The 25,593-nt window shown below is 41.3% G+C and overlaps 1 long non-coding RNA gene across 1 annotated transcript; it reads left to right on the top strand.

Moving 5' to 3' along the window:
- Positions 1–425: 425 nt before the first annotated feature.
- On the top strand, positions 426–10,807 carry LOC140529460 (uncharacterized). Its single transcript, XR_011975564.1, has 2 exons — positions 426–766; positions 7,467–10,807. It is a non-coding gene; the product is annotated as an uncharacterized lncRNA (long non-coding RNA).
- Positions 10,808–25,593: the final 14,786 nt, after the last annotated feature.

The following is a 25,593-nucleotide window of genomic DNA, read 5'->3' as shown; positions in this document are numbered from 1 at the left end:
GCTAATAAGTACCCACCCTTAGAAAGTACCAGTTTTTTAGTCAACCTGGTGTTTGATGAAGATTTAAGTTTCACTGACTTCATGAGTTGTAAGTCTCCTGGTCAATACAAGAGAGAGGAGAGAAGTAGACAGGTAGATAGGTGTTTTCCTAAGCCCTCTTGAATGGTCAGTATTAGTAGGTTCTCAAATTGGGAGTCATGAGGAAACTCTGAAAAGTCAACGAAATAAGACCTGAAGATAGAGGCAGTATCCTCCCTCCTTGATTACACTATCACAATTAACCCCTCTCTACCTGCCCCACACTCATCCCACCACAGGTGACCCAAAGAGGACTCTGCATCTGCTTAAATTAAGCTATCATCTCCTTTAGAAGTTGAAAAGGATCTTAAAATCTGCTGATCTGGCCCTTTTGCATAGGTCACATGGTCAGTGCTAACTGGATCCTGGACAAGAACAAAGGTCATCTGACTCCAAAGCCAGTGTTCCATCTCCTCCAATGCTTTGAATATTCACTGAGCATCTCCTGCGTGGTCAGCACTAATGATAGATGCTGTGAAGAATGGTGCCCCCAAGGAGCTGACATCATAAGATCATGTGTTCAGAACTAGAATTCAGAATTTATCACGTGACTCCGTGACTAAGGCAGTCATGTCAATTTGTTCCCAGAGTCTTTTTCTCCTTTCTCTTTTCAAGTGTCTGAAGAGAACCTGGAACCATATGTTTTGTTTCTCAAAGACCAAACTCTCACCAACAGCTCATCCTGCAGGTAAGGTTGAGTAACCAATTTCTCCCTATAAGGACAGTCCCATGCTGTGTATCAAAATATAAATAATAGTAAAAGTTGTGTATGACAATTCAAGGTGACCACAACAGAGCAGAGGATGCATATACTATTTGTGTCAAGATCAAGGAAACAACAGCAGAGAAAAATGTAGCATGTGATAATTGTCAAGTGAGCAGCATGCTTCGAGATGTAGTAAGTTTCAGGATCCTGGCTTTGGAGCAGGGAGAAACCCTCAAGATCATCTCCAAGGATTCTTAATGTGGGGTCCATGACTTTTTATTTTTCTTTCTTTCTTTCTTTTTTTAAAAAAGCAATTGTATTTCAATATATTAGGTTTCCTTTATGATTCTACAGATTTTATGAAATTAAAAACATTTTTCTGAAAATCGGTCTACAGACTTCATCAGATGGCCGAAGAGGTCCAAGACATAAAAATGGTTAAAAATACCTGATCTAATTCAATCTCCTCATTTTGCCATTAAGGAAAACTAAGGTTGGTAAAATGTCTTGGTCAAACTTCCTCAGGGATAGTGAGTGACAGTATTGAGATTTGAATTCAGGTCCTGTGACTCAACGTTTAGCATTCTCTCTACTACACTATTAGGGCAAAATCAGTATGGGCTCCTGTGGCTTGGAACCCACCTCCATCTGGTTTAGGAAGGGTGATCGAGGGAGATAGGGGTATGAGTAAGGAGATAAGCCCCCTTCAAGACCCATAGGAATCCTGACTAAGTCTCTGGAATGTTCTTCAGTTCCTAAAGTAACTCATGCCAACTTTTTTTCCAGGAAGCCAGCTCTTCCTGGCAGGGGCCTCTTGGACAGCCTGCAAAAGTCACAGCCACGTGGCTGAAGCGGGGTGGGGGTGGGGTGGGGGGGAAGAGGGGAAGGTGGTGGAACTGAGGGCTTTGGCCAGACTGGCTAGGGAGCGTGTTCCTGAAAGTCCCTGTCAGGGGGTGGGTGGGCCAGCCAAAGCTGGTAATTCTGGGACCACGCTAACCTGCCATGCAAATGAAAGAATAAACAGTCTTCAATGAGAATTCCAGATGCCAATCCATTCCAGTGGAACGAGACGCTTATTCCGTGCTGGGGCTGTAGGAGCCTGGAGACACAGTACAGGGCTGTCTCTACACCGTGACCATGACCACCACTCACACCCTGCTCCCACTGAGTAGTTCACAGTGTTCTCTGACTAGAGAAGTTGTAACTATGCTGAGTGAAGTGGAGAAGCGATAATTATCCAGGCATTTCGAAGGTCTCAATAGCTGACCTGTGTCACCCTTCAGAAGTCAAAGAGTAAACACAATATACATAACAATCAAGCATTCACAACCTGTATCAAATTGCTTACCGTCTCAGGGAGGGATGAGGTAAGGGAGGGAGAGAGTGAGAAAATTTGGAACTCAAAAGTTTTAGCACATGAATGTTAAAATTTGTCTTTACATGTAACTGGGGAAAAATAAAATATTTACAAAAATAGAAAAATATACAGAAAACATATGTCAAAGTTGAAAACAAATGTCCAAGTTGAAAGATGCATTGGACCAGAGATTTCAAGTGGGATGTAACCCTGGAGGACAGCAAGACCAATCCTTTCATTTGACACAAGCGACCCAGAGAGGTTAAACAACCTGCCCAGATCACACAGCACTAAGTGACGAGGGCAGGAGGCAAACCCAGCTCTTCCTGACCCCAAGCTCAGCTCACTATCCATAATGCTACCTAATCTCAGAGGCAGGCTAGAGTATTTCATCATCTAGTCCAGTCCCCTTGATTTATAGTTGAGAAAGCTCAGGCTCAAGCCCAAGATCACACAGCTCAGGAAGTCTCAGAGCCAAAACTTGAACTCAGGTCCTCTGACTTCAAGTCTGTTCATCATGGAGATAGGTGTAGTGTGAGAGATACCAGGTGCCTGCCACCCCTTCCAGAGGAGAAGGCCTCTGAGTGGTAAGGGCACAGCTAGGGCTGGGCGTGGCGCGAGGTGCTTGCTGCAAATATGTTGTGAATTTTTGGCACTGGGCTCTCGGTGGGACGAGGGGAGGCGAAGGACCAAATGAAATGCATCTGGTGACCTGATTTTTGTTCTCTCACTCCTGAATGAGGGCCAGGAACTGCTATTAAGACTGTGGGTGCTGAGAAGCTAGAGAGCTGATTGCTGCTCTGGTTTGGAAGGTTGTTTCATTTCATACGGGTCGGTTGTCTTACTGGCAGCCCAGTGAGGGAGGGAGGTGTGAACACACCCACACAGCCAGAGACACATCCATTTGTACACGTAGGCAGACACACATACACTTACCCACACACATTAACAAATATAAACCACTAAATCATTCATGTGAATGCATACAGACACAAATACACTTATCTATCCATACATGCATAAAACACAAAACCACATAATTCACATATTCATATATAAATATTGTATATTTATCTATCTAGGTTTTATACATATATACATACATACAGGTATATATATATACATACATATACATAGAGGGTTGCAATTTTGGAGAAGTATTATGCATCAAAATGGAGCTGGGAAGGCCACTGTGCGGGGATAGGCTCATTTGGGGAGCACCCACCGTGGTTTCCTATTTTAAATAATTTTCCTCTTTAAAAAAATTTAATTTTTCCTTAATTATATGTAAAAACAATTTTAACCTTCATTTTTTTTTATAAGTTTGAGTTCCAAATTCTCTCCTACTCTCTCTCCCCTCCCTAAGTAGTTATTCTTGCTAACTAGACATAAAGCTCAGCTGTTTCTTTAATGTTAAAAGAAAAGCACCGTCAATGCCTCTAAATTTCAGTACCCCAGAATCAAGCTGCTGCCATCCCATCCACTTTTCTGACCTGAACACAAATATACCGGCATGGTCATTTACTTATACATAAATTCATAAACACATACCCATAACTAAATACTAATGTGGACTATACATATATACAAATACATAGGCATACATCTCGGAATCATAGAACATTAAATTTGGAAGAGAGCTTAGAGATCATGGTCAGTGTTCATAGAAGAGTCAGGGAGATCCAGAACTTTCCTGGCCCTGATACAAAATAGATGTGAAATGTCTTCACCTATCTGAGCCTCAGTTTCCTGATCTGTAAGATGAAGATGATACTTGTCATACTTGAGAAGCATCATGCTATAGTGGATAAAAGGCCTGTCTCGGCATCAGGAAGGGCTGGGTTCAACTCTTACCCCTAATACATGGTTGCTGTAACCTTAGACAAGTCTCTTAGCCTGTCAGTGTCCCAGACATCTTTCTAAATCTATAAAGATGAGTTGTGTTCTATATCTATGGAAGGAGTTCACACTCTAAGAGTTCTCTCTATCGGTGAAATCACAAATATAGACTATTAAAAAAAAGATCCATTATTACCCAAATCACAGGTTTGCTGTGGGGAAGGCACTTGGTTAGTTGTTGGTTGTTGTATCCTTTGTTCTGGAAAAGGACCAAAATAACATCACTATTGTAGAGTCAATTTACAGTGTGTCTATCACCGATCAGACCAATATGAGCTCGGAATGCTCTACCACAGGTCAGGTACAAATAATCCATTTGAACATTTGAGGTGGATACTCTAAATTTGTGCATTCACAATTCTTTTGAGCTATTTCAATTCTGCTTAGCTCATAGAGCACAGCACCCTTTCTGATGTGGGCATACCATGCTGAGTGGTCCTGTGCCAGTGTCTCCCATATCACACAATCAATTCCAAAGTTCTTAAGAGTGAACTTGTATCACTTCTTCTGACCATCATGTGTGAATTCTCCATAAAATAGACTTTCTGGCAAGGATATGTTTGGCATTTGAGTACTTAAGGCACTTAAAGATGAACTACCACCACCACCACCACTATCATCATCTAATGTAAGCTTCTTGAGGGGAGGGCCTGTTTCCTTTTTGTCTTTATATCTTCAGCACCTATTCCTGTGTCTGGTAATAGAGGACACCTAATAAATTCTTGCTGATCTATTTATTATCATTATTATTGTCATTTAGTTCAACCCCTTGTTTTTTACAGAGAAGGAAAATAAGTCCAAGAAAAGGGCAGTAACTTTACCAAAGTCACATACCTACTTAGCATCAGTCAAGAATAGGACCCCAATCTTGTAGCCAACCTTCTTCATTTGAGTATTATAGTCAACACTTAATTTAAGTCACAAACAAGTGCAGAAAGGTCACCACCACTTCTTTGAGGTCACAGATATAGTAGAAAAATTCACTTGTGCTGGCTTCACTTAGGGAAGTTTAGCATAAACTCCTCTCTCCCAAATAACTATCCACTCTTGGTGTTCTAGGCTTCCTCCTGTTATAGACCAAAGGAAATTAGATCAGTCACCCTACTATTGACCCCTCTGGGCCTGGAGCAGTCATAAATTCATTTTTGTTGTTCAGTTGTATCTGACTCTTCATGACCCTGTTTGGGGTTTTCTTGGCAAAAATACTGGAGTGGTTTGCCATTTCCTTCTCCAGCTCATTTTACAGATGAGGAAACTGAGGCAAACAGCATTAAGTGACTTGCCTAAGGTCACACAGTTAGTAAGTGTCTGAAGTCAGATTTGGACTCAGGTCTTCCAGGCCTAGTGCTCCATCCAATGCACCACCTAGCTCATAGAATGAAAATGGATGATAGAGATCATTTATTCAGCCCAACTTCCTCATTAGGAAGATGAGTGAAAGATATAGCTCAGGAAGCTACTTATTCAACGTCACATAACTAGTTTATGAAGGACTAAGGACTAGAACCCAAGTTGCCTTCCTTTTCACCTGATGTTCTTTCCACTGCATGACTCTCTCTCTCTCTCTCTCTCTCTCTCTCTCTCTCTCTGTCTCTGTCTCTCTCTCTGTCTCTGTCTCTGTCTCTCTCTCTCTCTCTCTCTCTCTTTCTCCCCCTGCTGCCTGCTCTTGAAGGGTCCCACTCAAAAAGGAAAGGAACTGAAATGAGTTCATTAATATGTTTACCTCTCCTACCCTCCATGACTTTTACCTTCCAGTGGGTTCCTGGAAATGATAAGGATTATTATAGAGGTTTCTGGACCCTCCTATCTCAGAGGTGGGCTAAGGTCCAAGGCTGGGAGTTTTAGTGCCCTTACATTCCCTAAAGGTAAGTGGAGGCTGGGCTGGAGTATGGCAAGGGTGCCAGACCCTTTGGAGGATAGGAGAGGCAAGAGAGATCAAAGGGAAGAGCCCTAGACATGCTGGTGGGACAGAACTGGAGGAGACACATTTTCCAGACCCACTTCTGGACTGCTTCATGTGTTTTGACTTCTGATGGTCATGAACAACATGGTCTCATTTCCTGTATGAAAAACAAGCCCTACAGACATCCTATTCCTTCTGGGCTGGTATAGTCTTGGTTGTTCCTTGGAAGTCCTTTCCTTCTCCCTTTGCTCCTAGCAGTATCTTGACAGATGGTCACCTGAAACTTAACTCTTAACAATATGGGATTCTTAAAGCCAAGATGACCTTTCTAAAATGATCTGGACTATTTCCCTCTTTCTGCCCCAAACAAATATGTGCCTGAGACATCACTCTGGCCCTTAACATGTCTTGGTCTATTATAGTAATGATAGCTGACCTTTACATACTTTAGATGTATTATTTCATATAGTTAGGTAACATAACTAGTTAGTTTTATCTCTATTTTACAGGTGAATAAATTAAGTTCCAGAGATGATAAGACAAACACCCAAGATCATGGGGGGAGTGTCAGCACTTGGTTTCTGACTCCTGGCTCACTGTTTCCCCCAAAAAACTCCGTTGCCCTCCACCAGGGGGCATTTGCTCAGCATCTCTAGCTCTCAGTGGAGCTCTTTTCTTGCCACTCTGCTTAGAGAAAAGGATTTTCTGAAATTGAAACAGGAGAGTTTTAGTTTAGACAAAGGCACTTACTTGACAAGATTAATATAGTCCTAGGACTTGTCTGAAGAATGAAGAGGGTAGATTGGGTAGTCATCTTTGAGCATGTACCAAGCCTTGGAGGAGGAGGAGGTGGAGCATGGCAAGGTGCTGCCTTCCCTCAAGTCTCACCATTAGAAACTCATAGTTTTGACTGGGTAAAAAACATAAGGATAGGGACAGGGTCCTCTGTCAAAAGTAAACACTCCAGGGAAGCATAAATCATACCTTCTTGAACAATTTAGTGTCATTGAGCTGATAAGATCACTTTCCTAATAAGAATTCCTTGGAGTTGAATGGGAACACTAAACACCTCAAATCTCAGAAATCTCAAGCTAGTAGGGAACTAGAATTACAGAATCTCAAAATCAGAACCAGGTGGATCATTTGGTCCAACCTACTGGTCTTGCTTTGCTATGGAATAGATCAAGAATCCCCTCTATAACATCTCTGACAAGAGATCATTCAGCTTTTGTTTGAAGATTCCTTATCTGAGGAGACATTCATTACTTGAAGCAGCTGGGTGGTTATGTGGATAGAGCTGAATCTGGAGTTAGGAAGCCCTGAGTTCAAATAGGACTTCAGACACTTGCTAGTTGTGTGACCTTGGCTAAGTCATTTAAACTCTCTTTGCCTCAGTTTCCTTATTTGTTGTTTGTTTATTTTTGAAGAGGACCAATGGCATCACAGGGTGATGTCTTGACTTGTGCGTTAATTGGATTTAAGTGAGGCAGAATTGCACAAAATCATCACCTTCTCTCTTCCAGGATCATAGAAGTCCAATGGCAAGACAAAATCAAGATGGGTGGCAATGGCTTGGGACACAATGGATGACCCTGGTGTCTTTCATATCTGACCAAGTTCTAACCTCTCCACAGTACCTGCTTCAGCTGTTTATATGGCCACTGGAACAAATTGTTCTCATCCACAATTCCTCTGGGTGAGGTCTTCATGTACTTGGGGTAGACATTCCCCTAACTCACCAAAGGGTTTGAAGCTTGTCAGTTACCCTCAGCCTGGTTTAGCCCATCTACCAAGATGGTTTCCTGGGGTATGAACGCTATGCATGCTATAGATTTTTGGAGCCACAGGTGAGAGTTTAGTGCCAGGCAGACACCAAAGGTGGATGAGTAGCCCTAAAAAGGGGTCAGCAAGCCCTCATACCAGTAACTGGGCAGAAATAGGAATTTTCCTCACCTATAAATTGGGCACAGTAATAGCACCTATCTCTTAAGGTTGTTGTGAGAATCACATAAGATTACATGTATGTAATACATGTATTATTTGTATATGTATAAATCTCTATATACATATGCATATATGTATATAAATATATATGTGATACATATATGTATATGCAAAATCTCATTTGATCCTCACAACTATATGTATAAACACACATCTACACACATCTTACTTAGCAGTGCCTGGCACACAGATGTCATATAAATGCTAGCTAAAATAATAATGACAACAATTATTGTGGTTGTTGTTGTTACTATTAACTTCCAAAACATCTCATTTTATTTTTAGAGGGTTCTAATTATTGGGAGGTTTTCCTTCCACGAAGCCAATAGCTGCCTCTCTATGACTTCCATCCTTCCTAACTAGTTTTGACCTTTGAGGTCAAGAGGACCAAATCATTTACTTTTGAATACTTTAAGATAGTTCTTGTGTACTCTACCCTCCACCACTACCATTTCAAGTCTTCTCTGGACTAAACATTCTTCAGCTCATTCTATGGCATCATGGAGAGACCTTTCATCATCTTGGTTGCTTGGAATCTATCAATTGTCTTTCCTAAAGTGTGATGCTCTGAACTGAACACAATAGTCCACAAAAGCTCTGATCAGATGTTTTATGTCTCTATTGAGGTAGCTTGAGATCATATTTGCTTTTTTGGCTGCCATATCATTTGTTACATTTCTAATGAGTGGGAAGGTCAGGGGAGCCTATTGGATCTCCAAGAAAACTCAAAACTACAGTATGAACAGGCAATGGTGACAGAGAAGGACCACTCTCTAACCTTCACCCTTACCCCACTCTCAGCATTCCCCTGAACTTCAGTTTCTTTCTCTGTTGAGCAGGGCACAGACCTCAGCCTTTGCCTGCTCCCATAGAACTTGCCAGGCCAGCGTCTGCTGGCAATTCTTTGAAAGGAAGGTGAGATAAAAAGATAACCCTAGGAAGGAAGCAGCACTGTGAGAAGTCAGATTTAACTGCCAAAGGAAGTGGTGGTTGGAGCTTGAAGAGGCTGGATCATGCTAGAGGAAGGGCTTACTAAGGGTCACCCCAGCAGAACACAGGTTTTTCTATACTCAGGAACCTTTTGAATCAAGGATCCCAGAGCGGTCTGGTGGTCCCTCATTGTCCTCTAATGAACTGTCTCATTAAGTCCCCCCATCAGGTCTGCAGCAGAGCTGAGCTGATTATTCCTCTTTTTATGCACCTTCCTTTCCTTCTCTTCCGCCTAGCCTCAAGCACTCTCAGGCTGCAATGACAAACATTGTTTTTGAAACAAAATGGATAGACTGTGGGAAGAGATTAGCACGAATGATGCTGATCTCAACTGTACAGAATGTGAGTTTGTGATGATCCTCTAAATAATTCTCTTCCCAGAGTTTACCAAAGCTTCCTCTGCAGCTCCAAGGCAACCAATCAATTTAGCCTCCAAATTAGTCAAATCAGTGGGGGAAGAAACAACACTGAACAACAAACCCAACTAGTTCCTTTACTGTAATGCTAATCTCATGGCATCCCAGCCTTCTTTAAATGGAGGAATCTGGTCCATTCTCCCTTCAGGAATGTTAAAGCATTTTGCATATAGATGAGACAACAAAGATCCAGAAATATTAAGTGATTTGCCCAAGGTCTCACTGTCACACTGCTAATAGAGCTTATTGCTGTGCTGCTCCTTAAAATGACAAATTAGAACTAAAATGGCTCAGTATTAAACATAATCACGCTTCCTCTGAAACTCCTCTCAATTCCCTAATTTAAAATTGTTTGCTATTGTAGCACACAATGTGAATAATCCACTTGAGTCTTACAAAGAATGGTTTCTCTCTACCATTTGAATGATCAGCTCCGGATGTGAGAAACATCTAAATGCCAAAGGGAAAGTGTAAAGAGGGGAGTCTAATAATAATATTAACTAACATTTAAATAATTATAAAGTGCTTCATAATTACTATCTCATTTGAGCTTCAGAATAATCCTGTGAGATAGGTGTTATTAGTACCTCCAATTTACAGATGAGGAAACTGAGGCAGATAGAAGCTAAGTGACTTCCCACACAGCTAGTAAATATCTGAGAGTGGATTTGAAACTCAAGTGTTCTTGCCTCCAGGTTTAATTCTTTATCCACAATGCTACCTAGTTGTCTCAAATTCCTATTTTTAAAATAAGAATCTTTCACCAAGGTCCTTTTCTAGTAGTCCATTGTGGTGTGGAGGTTACTCTGGGCTCTTGAAAGTTGTGCCAGCAGAGCACATACTCTGAAAAGTTGTTGCATGCTAGAAAGGAAATCCTAGCTAAAGCCTATGTCAGTTATCTAAGAGACAGTCTTGTTAAGTCCAGAGGCCTCATCAGCAGTAGGTGAGGCCATTAAATGATGAACATTTAGGATCATCAATCTGGAAGGGTTAGTCCATGGCAGCTCATGGTAACTCATGGAAGAAAAACACAAGATGGCCTTTGGAACTGCATTCTCTTTCTGTAGTGACAATGCCAAAGAGAAGGGAAAGGGAGGAGACAGTGCTAAGAATAACATAGGTTTTAGGTCATGTAAGAACATTAATTTAACTGTTCATATTGTAAATCTGAAATCCTTCCCCACAGCCTACAAATTGACATACTCCAGAACTAACCCAACCTAAGTGAAACAAACATTTTCATTTATAAATGAAACTAGATCATAAAAAGAAGTTGCATGTAAAGGGAAGGATTGCTTACAGTTTTTTCTTGGAGAGGCAAATAGGGGAATGGGCTGAGTGGATTTTATTCTGACTCTAAAAGTCAACAAGAAACAATAATTCATGGGATATTTAGTCACCCCAGTTTTCAGAGTTTATGATGAATATAAGCAATAAAATCACCATGAAGATAATGGCAATGCCTCACACAATTTTGTTACAGAGAATGAAGAGATAAAGAAATTCAATGAAAAACTCAGTAAGACACTCACTGTTAAATCAAAATACACTTTAATATTTGCTTACTTCAATGTATAGGTTGGTATGGAGGAAAAATGCTAGCTAATAATGCTCAAGATTAAGGAAAAAAAAGTTTAAAAACTTATAGACTGGACAGAAGCATCATTGTATATACATCATCAACACTTTCTTTGGGAAGAGTATTAGAAGGTGAGCACAGAAAAACATCACAAAAATTAAAACTGTATTATAACAGACAGGAAATGACTACTTACCAATATGGAAACCATTCTGGAATCACTTATGTATTGTCATATCCTTCACTGGTTAGAATAAAGACCCAAATCAACTCTAAGATAAAAGGAAGAATAAAAGTGAGAAGATGCAACATGAAATTAAAACAATTTCAGTGAATCTATTCATACAAGTGAGTGATTCTGAAAAATGAGAAATGGTTAAAGGAACTGACACTGATATGGTCTATCACTATTTCTTTTGGAGGGTAATCAATGAGTTGGGGTATATGATTGTGGTGGAATACTATCATTCCACAAGAAATAACAAGCAAGATGATTTTATAAAAACTTGAGAAGACTTATATGAACTGAAGCAAAATGAAGTGGGCAGAACCAGAACAATATTGTATATAGTAAGAGAAATGTTGTACTGAGGATCAACTGTGAAAGAATTAGCAACTCTAATCAATACATAATCTGAGACAATTCCAAAGAATTTTTGATGAAAAATGCTATCCACTTCTAGAGAGAGAAGTGATGAAGTCTGAGTGAAGATGGAAGCATTATTTTTTCACTTTTTTTGTTGCTTTTTTTGGTAACATGGCCAATATCGAAATGTTTTGCATGATTATATATATATATATACACACATATACATATATATATACACATATAAAACTGAGATGACATTACTTGACTTCTCATTGAATAGAAGCAGAGTAAAAGGGAGGAAAAGAATTCAGAATGCAAAAAAAATTGTAAATGAATGGCAAAAATAAATAAAAAATAGATTTGTTTTCATAAAAATGAAAGCATTACCAATGTAAAGCAATTGCTGTGTCAAGGAGGACAAAATGTCCAAGAAACTAACCTAGGCAACAAACACTTGATTCTCTGCAAGGGAGATATAGTAGCCTCACATAACAACAATTTAAAAAATAAACTTGTTTACAAACAAAATCTTATGCAGCAGGATGGTGAAAGATTGTGGGAAGTATCCTTCCATAACAGTGAGATGTAGTAGGGAGGAAAAAGTATTATAGGAAAACCTGGAATGAGATCCATCAAACTAGCTAATTCCCAAGTGTATTAAAGATGAAACCAGAAGGATAATAAAATGAAAAAAAAAAACAGAAAATACCTGTCAAAATTTCTGAAACAAATTATTTTCTTTATTAATGACTGTGGAGCTACTACATTTAGAGTCTAACATCCATGGTGTTACAGAAGGAAGTAGAAATGAAATTGAAGTAAAAAAAAATGGGAAAAGTAAATGGACTAAACCAGATGTACAAAGAAGCCTATGCTGGAGGTGACTAAGGGTCACCTTAGATCCTTGAGGGTACTAAGGGACTGATTAAAAAGATTTTCTGTAAGAAGGGAGGTTACCAAAAGCCTGGGAAGAAAAAAAACATGTATGTTTTAACACTACTACCAAAGTAAGGCAATTAAGAAAATATTAAAAATTACCAAATTATATGTCACTTTCTCATCTCTATAATAACTTTGTGAAAATGGTCTACACACACGGAGGGCATTTTTTGTGAAAGTATGAAAAGGGGGTAGTCAGATTTTCTCAAATGATATTTTACAGCGGACTACAGTTTTACAATCTGAAAGACTGAGAAAAAAATTTAAATCTTACTATGTTTTTTATTGATCATAAAACAGCATTTGATTTGATAGGGCAAAATGCTCTCCTAAAAATATTTAAGACATGTTAAAATCACCACTAACATTTGAAGATAATACAAATTTCACTGATAGAAACATCAGCCCCAGTCATTACTATTAAAATCAAGGCATAAAACAGAGATGCATGCTTCTCAAGAGTGTTTGCTATGGCCACAAGGAATATACATTTCAGAGTCCTAATACAGAAGGCTTCTTCACCTTTGTGTGTCACAGACCCCTTTGGCAGTCTGGTGAAACCTACAGATCCCTTCTCAGAAAAATGTTTTTAAATGCATAAATTAAAATACATAGGATGATGAAGGAAATCAATTGTATTAAAATATTGTTAATTTTTTTTAAGTTCATGATTAAGATAATGTTATACATGGTGAAGCCCTCCAGAACTGATTTATGAATTCCTTGTACTGATTGTACTCAGCCCCAGGAGTATAAAATTTCCTAAATGAAATTCACAGCCTCCCACAGAAGTTCAGTCTATTTGCACATGGAAAAACAAATGGATGAAGAGACGTTATTGTCCAAACTAAGTTAGGTAATTGAATGAACCAGCCAGTAGAGCCTCTGTCACTTTGGACAAACATACAGAGGGACACAGATCAGGACCCAGAACTGAATAGGACATAAAAAGCAGGTTAGACTGAATTTGCAAAATTTGATGGGTGAATCCCCTGTGGAAATTTTATGGGAGCTCCTGGACAAAAGTCTCAGAGGATGATGAGCTGAAGCTTAGATGAAGCACCCACCTCAGTGAAATCGCACATTCATTAATGAGTAAAGAAACTGGGGCTAATGATTCTAGTTCTTCTTACTTTGAAGGGTCATTACAAGAGAAGTACTTTGTAAACCCCAAAGTTCTCTAGAAATTTAAGTTATACTTGAGTTGTACATTAGGAAGACAGGGAAAGGCAAAGGCAGTGGGGAAACATCTGGGTTTTTCTCCCTTCTCTCACATCTAATTCCAGCCAAGGTATTCAATTGAGCTTTAAATTTTGGGGTCACTCGGTGCTCAATTTTTGGTCTGGTTGACCTCAGATACTCCTGAACTAGAACTGCATTCACCCTTGATCTCCTTGTTCTCTCAGACGTGCAGGTTGGCATGGTAAACAAATTCAACCTTCCCCTAGAAACCAAGCTCTGGAAAAACACCCACAGGGGCAGAGGGCAAACAAGGAGTAAGTGTATTAATACCACGTGATGATGACTAGCCACTGGGTAAGGAAAGCCATCTGTTTGGAGAATTTGGTTGAATTTCCCATAGAAACACTAAGGCCCATTGTTGTGTTTTGGTTGGGAGTCTAACAGCATTCCCTGTGTAATCAACACTCTCCCTGGGGCCCCGTCTCCCCACAGGTCAGGGGAGAATAGTATTCCATATGTCTGTAGCTGCCCACAGTCTTCCAAGTCTGGTCTTCATTTAAACCTTAGCTCTTTTTCCCTTGATAGAGAGAACCCCTTGTTGGAGAATGAGAGGGATTCAGAAAGGCTCCCAGTCTGTTTGGGAGAGTTACAGAGCCTGTGGTAAGGGAGGTCCCAGTCTGACCAAAGGGACAAGACATAGACACGAAAAAGGACTTGAGAACATTTGAAATCAAGATGGGTAGATTAAACTTATGAAGATAGGTAGAAATCTAGCAGGAAGAGGGAGACAGAGGACACTCCAGACTCAGGAAATGGTGAAGACAAACACAGAATCAAGGAAAGTGCCTTGGGTGTAGAAGAAACACTTCACCTGGACCCCAGCTACATTCAGAAATGTAGGGTGGTCACACCAGATTTTGGGGATCTGGCATGCTTTTTGAACTTTCCTTGGTAGACAACAGGAAGCTACGTAGAACTCCCAAAAGGAAAATAACCTCTAGATGATAGAGCATAAGTAGAGTATAAGATCCTTGAAGGCAGGGATTGTTTTGTCTTTATCATTGTATTAGCAGCACATAGCACAATGCCTAGTAATAAATGCTTATTGAATTATCTTGAATATGGGCCTGAAATGCCTTTTCCTAATCACTACAACCTGACTACTTTTGCTCAGTGGGCGCCAAACAGCAAAATCTAGGGTGGGGGCTTTCTGAAGGGAAGAGGCATGGTCAATGTACCAAGCAAGGCTGATTATCAGTCATCCTTCAGCAGACTGGGGGCAGGTGGCAAAAGATGAAATAAAAACAAAATAGAACCAAAAAACCTTATGGGAATTCAAGGTCTAAATACTGGAAATACTAAAAACTGAAATATCAATGAAGTCCTCAGGTCAGACTGAAGGTTGAAGAAGGAAGCCAGATGAGTGATTTATTTATTCAGTCATCATTCATTCAATAAATATGTCTTGAATGCCTACTATGTGCAAGGCTGCAATTTACCTCTCCTCTCATTTCTTCCCAACTCTGTTTCACTCTTTCCCCCTTCCCAAAATATGAATCTGAATTCTTGGCCTGAATATAGCTCTGAGGGAGTTAAAGATGGGGAGGGTAGGCCCAGGCAAAGTAAGGCAAACCCTCTTTGCCAAGGCCTTTTCCAGTTTATTGGTGGAGGTCCCTGCCCAGAGTCATAAGCCAAAGCCGGTGTTTGTCTGGGATGTAAGAGCCCCTTAGCACCAGATTTATTTTCAAGGGTATTGGTATCTGGGCCCAGAGTTCCTCCAGACTAGGAGGACAGCAAGGTGATTCCAGACACAGAGAGCCTGTGGCTCTCTCACCTAGCCTTTTAGAGTGGGTAGTGGGAACACTTATTTTCCTCTTCTCTGCTTCTAGTCGCCATGACACATTCTCATCAGGCTCATTAGAGCTAAGACCCCACTCAGGAGAGGTCTGCCTCATTCTAGGAGAGCACTCTTTTTTTCTTCTTTTTCACTCTTCTAAGGCTACACACACACACACACACACACACACACACACACACACACACACACACACACACACACACACACACCAGGAAAGCTATCCAACTGGGAATCTGGCAGAGGTGATGTTTGCAAACTGACATCAGTCAGGGCTCCCATCTTCAATCTTCTGGGAGTTTGCAGGTGCTGATAAACACCGGGCTGCAGAAGAGATAAGAGAGCTTGAAGGTAGCCTTGGGGCAAGGGTGATGTCTGGATCTGGGAGAGGTGGCCAGACAGGCTCTCAGGGGTAGAAGGAGGCTGGATGGGAGGGTTTTGGAAGAGGAAGGAGACAGAGGGGGGAAAAAGAACAGCAGAACAGGAAGAAGATAAAAGGAGAGAAACAGAGCACTGGAGTGTGGGTGCTGGAGGTGGGCATTTTTCATATCTAGGCGTCTTTCACTGGGGCAGAATGAAAGGAATTATGTCTATTAATCTGCTAACAACTCACATTTACGTAGTAAAGGGGTTCTTCATTGGGAGTTCCCTGCAAAAGGTCCATGACTAGATTTCAAAGGGTCTATGACAGGGAGAAAGGGCATCTTTGTTTTCATCAGTCTTTGCTTTCCTTTGCAATCCTACATATTTTAGTTGAAGTATACAAAAACATTATTCTGAGAAGGGATTCACAAGCTTCACCAGACTGCCCAAGGGATCCAGGGTGCTGGAATGCTTTAGAACTTCTAAGGTTTACAAAGAGCATTCATCACAAATAACACGGAAAGTGACCAGTATAAGTACTATTTCTCCATGAAAAAACTAATGTTCAGGGAATCTAAGCAGCTTGACAATAGTCACAAAGCCATTAAGCGTCAGAGCCATAGAGTTGCCTGACTTCAACTGCAGTTTCTTGACTTTTTGTTATTGTTGCAGGCAATTGGGGTTAGGTGACTAACCCAGAGTAATACAGATAATGAGTGTCTAGAGCCGTATTTGAACTCAGGTCCTCCTGCCTCCAGGGCTGATGCTCCAGCCCCTGCATCACCTAGCTGCCCTGCACCACACTGTTCGTTCTACTATTCTAATGGCTCCCGAAAACAGTAGCATGAAAGATTCAGGATGACTATAAGGAAAATCAGCATCATGTAGCTACTTAGGAATATAACTTTGGCCATTACACATTGGATAAAATGATTCAGGAGATTATGGAAATTTTTCTATTTTTTATTAGTATTTTTTTGTTATTATTTATTTTTAACACAGTTTATAACAGATAAAGCAATACCAACTTTTGGTCAGGTGATACTTCTTTTTAAAGCATTTACAATATGGACCACAAAAGAATTTTTTTTTTAAACATTAACCAACTGAGACACAAATAATATTTATGTTACTAATTCACAAGCTCTTGACCTAATTGTCTCCACAGCATTACTAAGAATTAAAGGACCCTAACTTATTTTTGTTGGTCTAAAATCCTATGCCTAATAGTTTAATTTTAGACAACCTCGGGTGTTCCCCTACACATAACCTATAACTGAATAGATCTGGTATTAAGCTTACAAATCTTTTGACTATAGGAAATTGCCACCAATAGTAAGGACATTGCAGGGATACAATATCACCCCAACTTCATGTCAATTCCAGGCAGGATTAGATTGTCCACTTGCATTCAGTCAGGCTTAAAATCTGCCAGGTGTCAGTGGGGAGGAAATTTTTCTAAAGATTTTTTTTTTAAACTAGAATATGGAAATGTTTGGGGTGGGGAGGAGATGAAAGGTTAGTCCTGCCTCAAGAGTAGCAGCCTGTCCACAGTCTTTGCAACACGAAGCATGAATGATTAAGGGAGAGGGGGGCAGATGCAAGGCCCCACCTCCAGGCCGTCTGGGGGTGATCTTTGCTTCTTGAAGGCTGGCTGGGCACAATCTCTAGGAGGTCCCGCTAAGCGAAAGAGGCTCTGCGCGAGGCTAGGAACTGGAGGCTACTGACTCCAATGTGAACAAGGGAAGCCCATTACCTAGCCGGACCTCAGTCCCTTCACAGCATCCTCCGCCTCCTCTCCTTCTGATTGGAGGGCTGGAGGGCAGAGCTATCAATGTCATCTTACACCCTCCTTTCTGAAGGACTCAGAGTGTTCCGCCAGCTTCATTTCGCATCAGCTCCTTTGCTAGCTTCTACGATTGTCATGCCCCCCCATCTTTCATCTTTCTTTTGTGCATCATTTTCTCCCATTAGATTGTACGCTCCTTGTGAGCAGGGGTTGGCTTTCCTTCTCTAATTTAAAATCTCAGCACTTTGCACAGTGCCTGGCGCTTGGGAGGCATTTAATAAATATTTATCGACTTATTGACTATTTACCAAGCTGTTAATCATCACTTTGCTTCTGTGGAGAACGGCTGTGGCAACAGGGCCTTATGATCCTGGGTCACAGGCTGCTTAAACCCAAGTCTCATTTCCAGCCCACTAATCCTGCCTGCTCCTTCAACCCCCGCCCACATCAGGGCCCTCCCCCTAGCGCACCTCTCCCTCTGTTCCCCACCTTCCATTGTGCCCAAGGAAGTAAGCTCTGCTCTTCTGCCCTAAACGTCCTTTCCTATCAGAGCGCTGAACCTGCCCCATTCCTCAGTTTTATGTTGCATTTAACAAAAGGCGAGAGTGAGATTCATATGATGAGTTAACTTGGTTTGTCCTAATGAGAAAAATTTTGTTTCTCCTTAGTAAGTAATCAACATTACACATTTACTGTCACTCTAAGGGACTAAATTTTCAGCATCAACAGCACTTCTTTATGTCCTCTTGGGAGCTTTGGTTTATAAATAGGGGAAGGTGCCCCTAGTGATGCATTCCTTGGTTGTGGTTTCAGGTTGGGTTGTTGTGTTCCTCCTTCGCTTTGGAAGAAGACCATGACATCATCAAAATAATGACATGACTTGCACTTGACTTTGTTTTAAGTGAGAGAGGGCTGTGCAAGATCACCAACCTCACTTCCTCCTCCTGAGCCGTCTGGGTCCAGTGACCAGATATTCATCAGGATGACTGGAGATGGCCCAGGATGCAATGGGAGACCTTGGCCTTCTTAGGCTGATCTTTTCAGATATTCACTTAGAGAGAGGTAACGCCTATTGAAGTGCAAGTCATGTCATCATTTCTCTGATGTCATTTCAGGTTGGTAGAAGCTCATGAATTGTTCTTAGGTATGGCTAATGCCAAAAGTTTAACTGTGTGTCTAGAAACTTATTAGACAAGCCAGAGCCTGACCTCCGACCACCACCTACTTAGACCAATGCAAAGGAACCTTCTTAAATGAAAGCTATCCCCAGAACCATCATTAATTTGAACTGCTTCTCTCCTCTTCTTTGCTCCTCTATCCTCATTTCTCCTCACCTCTCCTATCTCCTTGTCTCATGCTTCGAGCTACCGCTCATCATCTCTGGCTTGTAGTTTCCAGTACTGAGCAGAATCTGGTGTATTTCAGCTGTGACAGTGGTCCTGGGGACTCCAGTGGACATGATCCTCAATAATTCACCAGCCCATCTTCTCAGGGAGAAGAGCAGCTATGAGCACTCCACGCTTAAACCCCTCTAGCAGATGGAGAGGGAGTGACTCCCAACTACAGCATGGGGGCTTCCTTCACCAATGTTCAAGGGTCACTTCCTCCATGCAGCTGATTCTCACCATCCTGATCCAGGACCAAGGGAAAAATACTGGCCCTGGAATAGAGGAAGCAGACTCCAATCCTGTCTCTGGACAACTGCTAGTGGAGTCATTCTGGGCAAATAACTTCACTTCTCTGGGCCTCAGTTTCCTCATCTGTCAGATAAAGAGATTAGGCTAGATGTCTTCAGAGGTCTATTCCAACTGCAAACCTGATCTTTTATCTCTAATTAGATTGACTGTGCCATTTAGGAAACAGGTTGCTGTGGAGTTGTTTCAGTCCTGTCTGACTCTGTGACCCCATTTGGGGTTTTCTTGGCAGAGACACTGGAGCGATTTGCCATTTCCTTCTCCAACCCATTTTAAAGATGAGAAAACTGAGGCAAAAAGGATATAGTGAAGTACCCTGGGTTACACAGCTAAGTTAGTGTCCCGGGTCAAATTTGAACTCAGAAAGATGAGTCTTCTTACTCTAACCACTGCACCACCTACCTGTCCCTCAGGGAACAGGACAAATAGTGGAAAGACTGCCTTACTTGCTGGGTTTGAAGCCCAGGTACTAGCTGAGTGGACCATGCCCATTCACGGTTAGCTGAGTCCTTTTACCTCTCTAGGCCTCAGTTTCTTCATCTGTATAATGGGTGTAATCATACTTGCATGCCTGACCTTGTAGAGCTATTGCAAGGAAAACACTTTCTAAAAGACCAGTTATTGTTGCTACCTTTTGTTTAGCACTGAGCTTACTCTGCCTGTTGTTTTTAGTTCTCTCTCTCAATGTGTATCAGTTTTCTCCATGTCTTTTCTTTCCCTTTAATGAGTTCTCCGAGCTATGGAAGGAATGTTTAGTAGGTGTTTTGTTGACATATGCTCCATCCAATGAAACAGTTAGTGCACTTGTTGACTGAACCTTCCCTTGGTAATGACATATCCTCCCTTCCTGGTTGTGAGAATTACATGAATTTCATCTTGACCCTAAAAGAGTCAGGGAAGAGCTGGAGAAGTGAAACATTGTGTGTATGTCCAATCTCAGTGGATGGGTTGGTTACTTTTGCTCAACGACTGTTTTCTCATTTCTTATTTATTCTTTATTATGAAGAACAACTCTATGGAGGGGAGGAGATACGTTCAGAAATGAAGATAATATAAAAAATACATCAATAATTTCGTAAAACATGTTTAAAGAAAATTTTATGGTGCTGATCTTGGCCTCAGAAAAAAGATGAAGAATTGGACCTCCATCTCTCCTTGGAAAGGTGAAAACTATGGGTGCAAAGTGTTGCCTGTGCTGCTAGGCATGATCACTGATTGGGAAAAAAATCAAGGAACCCAGCAAAACCAATGACAAACGAAAACTTGGTTTTGCTTAACCAATCGACAAGCATTTAATGTGTGCCAAGCTCTGCAATAAGGGCTAGAGAAAATATCACAAAAATATTTTTAAAACTGTTTGCCTTTGTTACAAGAGAAGGCCATTCCTGGAATGTCTGTGTGAGGGAAGGAATGAGGGGAGGTCTATATATATTTGATAATAACTGTTTCATAAAAACAAGATATTAATAAAACTTTCATTATACTAGGAATAACAACCAAAGGGAAATATGTGACTTATTATTGTCCCATGCACAGTTTTCTGGCATCAAGCAATGATAAGCCAGGACTCTGCATGGGTGCTTTTCCTGGGATGGGACAATGGATGGAATGAGCAGGCAGCTGGGTAGGAGGGGCATGTGTGAGTTGTTCTATGGACTCATTCAGGCTCAGTTCTGTAAATAGACTTAGAACAAATGATTCCCAGAAGCCATCACTTGGTGGCAAGTACAATAGCATTTAAGAGTGGGTGGGAACTTTGAAACCACCAAAGAATTTGGATAGCCCTTCTTGGGCTGCATGTTGGGAACATGGGAACTGGTATATAGTGGTATGGGGTGGTGGGAAAAATCCTGGATTTGCGAATCTGAGGACCTGGATTCAAATTCTTATGTCCTTGTGAATTTGAGCAGGTCATGTAATTTCTCTGGGTCCTTAGTCTCCTCATTTACAAAAGAAGAGGATTGGATCAGTCAACCTCCAAGATCCCTACAACTTTGGATAAAATCATTTCACTTCTTTGGGTCTTGCTTGCCTCCTTTGACTGATTGAAAATGAGAGGATTAGACTAGATGGTGCCTAAATTCCATTCCAGCTTTCAATCCTCTGTATTTCTAAGGATTAAATCCTTTTTTGAAAAAAAGCACCCCTGTTTCTGATGCATTAAAAAGAATGAGAAGCTTGTCAACATCAAGGCTGGGAGGCTGAGGGAATCTACATGTTCTAGAGGCCAGGTAAGGACTAGTAAAAGTGGTAGAGTGAGGGGTGGTATCACCCTAAAATTTCTGGGATATGGTGAGCAAGAAAAAATTGAGAGAGAATCATCTGGAGTTCATTTGTAAATGTTTGCCTTTCTGGTGGGGTATTTATACATTTATCCAAAGACTGAGTGATTATATCTGAGGGCAATCATCCCTGAGCCATACCTGAAGTTCCAAAGGTGCCAGATGGAAGAGATTAAAAGGGAGAGAGGATAAGTGAGAAAGCATAGCAGTCAGGCAGAGTAGAAGAGAGGAGGAAATGCCCAGGATGGATGCCAGTCTCTCCTGGCTTAGGCTAAGACTGGAGCTCTGAATCCTCTAAGCTTCTGGAATGTAACAAATGAATTCACCAAAGGGCCTCTGAGGTCTCTGCTCCTCTACTCAGATGCATCATGGACTGCCCAGTTTCTCCCTTATAGCCCTTCCTAACAGTGCACTGGTGCCCCATGGTGGACAGAAGAGAGGACCTGGGTTTTGAACCTTCCCTACGTCTGCCTCTTGGATTTGGGGCAAAAGCTTTGTCCTCCATCCCCATTGGGTATTTTTAACTCTCTGAAGTGGCAGAGAAGGAAGCCCAGGCTTGAATCCTGACTCCACCGTATTTCCTCTTTTAAATCTTTTCATCTCTCTGGGACTCTGAATGATGGTATTTTCAGTTGAAGGTGAGTATAATTGTCCCAAGCTTCTGGAGCCCAGCCCTCCTCTCCTTGGTGTTGCAGGCTCGCCCCACTGAGTGGGTCTTTGCATTCTGGCATTTTTTGGAGCCATTCTGATTGTAGAACTGACATAACGCAGGCTCCCTAAAGGCGGAGGCCTCCTTCCTTAAATCACTTTCTGAACTCTTCCACCCAGTCCCCAGCAGCCTTTCCATCTTGGGGAGCCTTCCTCCTTCAGATCCAGTCTCCTGATTTGTGAGACCCTGGCCTCGATGTTTCACGAGACACCTCAATCATTCTCAATTCTCTCTGGGCTCATCTCACAATCTGTAATCCTCCACCTCTTTGGCAGCACCCTTGATAATTCTGGGTAACCATCCCTCCCCTAAATTCCAGCTCCCCTTTATATATTTGTCTTTTCCCATAGAAGAAAAGCTTTGAGAGGTTTGCTTATATGTGCAGCAAAGTGCCTGACACACGCTAAGTATGTAAAAAATATTCTGTCTAGTTGTATCTAGTCAACACCTTCCCTTCTGAGGTTACTTTCTATCTACTCTGTATATAATAATTTGGATGTATCTACTTATTCATGTCACTCCCATTAGAATGTGTATTCCTTAAAGTCAGGGACCGTTATTTTTTTGTTTCTTTATATCCACAGCACTTAGCTTGGTGCCCATCTTGTAGAAGTGCTTAGTAAATGTTGGTTCACTGACTGACAATACAATTCAACTAAACAAACATTTATAAAATACTGCTGTGTGCTAGGTTACACAGTGGATAGAGTGCCAGGTGTGGAGTCAGGAAGACTTGAATTCAAATGTGAATTCAGATACTTACTAGTTGTAGCTGACCCTGGACAAGTCACTTAACCCTGTTTATCTCAGCTGGAGAAACCAGCCCAGAATCTCTGTCAAGAAAATCCCAAATGATGTCACAAAAAGTCAGACATGACCGAAACGACTGAAGGAGTCACAAAAATCATATGTGATATGAAAATTACAATATGATGACGGTAAGATGCAAACCTATAACTATAATACACAATGGCTCTATCTGGTTCATTTCTCAGCTTAGAAAGTATACCCTTTAAATAAGCCTCTTCTAGGCATCAATGTATTTTGTGTTTCCATTCAGAACCGCAGCTCTGGGCCCCCACCAATGTGGCACCTTTACTAGTGAACTGGAGGATGTGATTAGTTTAAAGAAAAGACATTTAACAAAATAACATAATAAGAAAAAGAGCCATAAAGTATTTTCTCCATAAACCTTGGCCACACTTTCTCACACACTCAAAAACACAATTATGAAGAGTGACTTATGTAGAGGAACACATCTAGAAAACACATGTAATCAGAGAACTAGAGGAGAAAAAAACTTCCTTTTCCCTCAATGATGTCCATTCCTATCAGAGTCTGGGCTAGATCAGGCTTTCATTTCCATACTCGGCCCCAGACTAAGCTCTTAAGAATGAAGACCAGAAGCACTCATAGCTAAACAGCTAGTGTTCTCAGGCTTGTGTCTTCTGAACTAAATTCCACAATGATGATGATGATATCTTAGCATTAAAGTTCCCTTCTCCCCCACTACAATACAGTTTTTCAGTATTATCTCACACAACTCTCTTTTATAGTCCCTGTGATATGGCCAAAATGAACTGCTTGTCATTCCCCTCAAACTTCTCACACCAATTTCTCAACAGTGTTGGCTCTGCTTGGAATAGCCTCTCCCTCCAGTTCCTCCACTTGAATTCTCTGCATCCTTTAAAGCCCAGGTAAATATTATCTCCTGCATGTTCTTAGATCTTCCCAGTCAAGTTCTCTCTCCCTCTGAACTGTCATTGCATTCTGCTGATATCTTTGAGTACTTAATCTATTTTGCAAAACAGTACTTACAATAATCTGTTTTGTAAAATTGTGATTTGTGCTTTGTTCTTGAAGAGGACCATGACATTAGGGAGATGATAACATGACTTGCAATTGAATTTCATTTGATTGAGGGAGGACTGTGCAAAGTCACCAGCCTTGCTTTCTCCTCCTGAGCCATTTGGGTCCAGTGGCCAGATCTCTCTCCAATCATCCTCCAGATATTCCAGAGAAACATGCCTAAAGGCCAAGCTTTTTTCTTGTAATTACCTCCACTCAAGACTCAATTCTATTGTGAATTGAATCTCCATAATTTTCTTCTTTTGTAACCATTTGTGGAAGCCTCTTTATTCAATCAACCAATCATCAAGCAATTATTAATAATAGTGTGTGGTAATTTGTGTGGAAATTCAAGATTTTCAAAGCATTTTACATATGTAAATTAATCTGATCCAAGTGAGATAGAGGCTATTATTTTCCTCATTTTACAGATGAAGAAACTGAGACTGAGAGGGTTTAAGTCACTTACTCAAGGCCACTCAGCTAGTAAATGATTGAGACAGGATTTAACCTCAGGTCTTCCCAACTGTACTACCTTCTGAAGTGACTACTGGGTACCCAGTACTGTTCTAGGCACTGGGCATACAAGTTCAAAAACGAAGCAATCCCTATTCACAAGGAATTTATATTCTAATCTTCCCAGACAGTAAACTCCTTGAGGGCAAGAGCCCCAACTTGTTCTGCTATGCTTCCCTCTTGGGCACAGTACAGTACCTTGCATGTAGAAGGTGCGCAATGGATATTTATTGAATTGATGATGGTGATTATACTGGCAAGTTTGATGCCATCTGGCTTTTTTCTGCCTCTAGGGAAGAGCCCCCATCTCTAATGGAAGTCATGGGACACAGCGACAGAGGAAATTGGATAAAGGAGGGATGGGGGCAGGGGGCAGGGGCAGGAGTGGAGAGGAGGGACAGGAAATTGGAAAGGGGGAGGATGTTCTCCAGAGGTTGAGGCAATTTCTGGAATGTAATGGAATGTTGGATCTCCCTTTGTTTTTCTTAAGAACTGTTGGCTGTGTGCAGCTGCTGGACAAAGCCAAGCCTTAACCCTCTGGAAGCCACTGGGCAACAGTTTCCCTTCTAGCCAAGGAGTTCCCACCATGCATCCTTAGCCCCCCGAGCACAGGCATCCAAGAGGGAGGACCAATGGCAAGGCCCTATCACCTCCTGTGGTTAAAAAGGAAAATGTCACTGTTGATAATAAACAAGTCTTGGAGGACAGATGGTAACAAAGCCTGGAAAAAGTTAGACATGGACACAGAGCCAAAGATAAAGGCAGAGATGGGAAGGAAGCTGGAATGGGATGAAAGGACAGAGCAGATCAGCAAAAGGGGAACATAGCCACGGGAATCCAGTATGGGAGCAACCACAGCCAGCTTGACCTGGACCACTGTGACTGGGGGAGAGAG

This window comes from Notamacropus eugenii, chromosome 2 (genome assembly GCF_028372415.1).
Source record: "Notamacropus eugenii isolate mMacEug1 chromosome 2, mMacEug1.pri_v2, whole genome shotgun sequence".
Taxonomy (NCBI): Eukaryota; Metazoa; Chordata; class Mammalia; order Diprotodontia; family Macropodidae; genus Notamacropus; species Notamacropus eugenii.
This window is presented reverse-complemented; position numbering and strand designations above follow the sequence as displayed.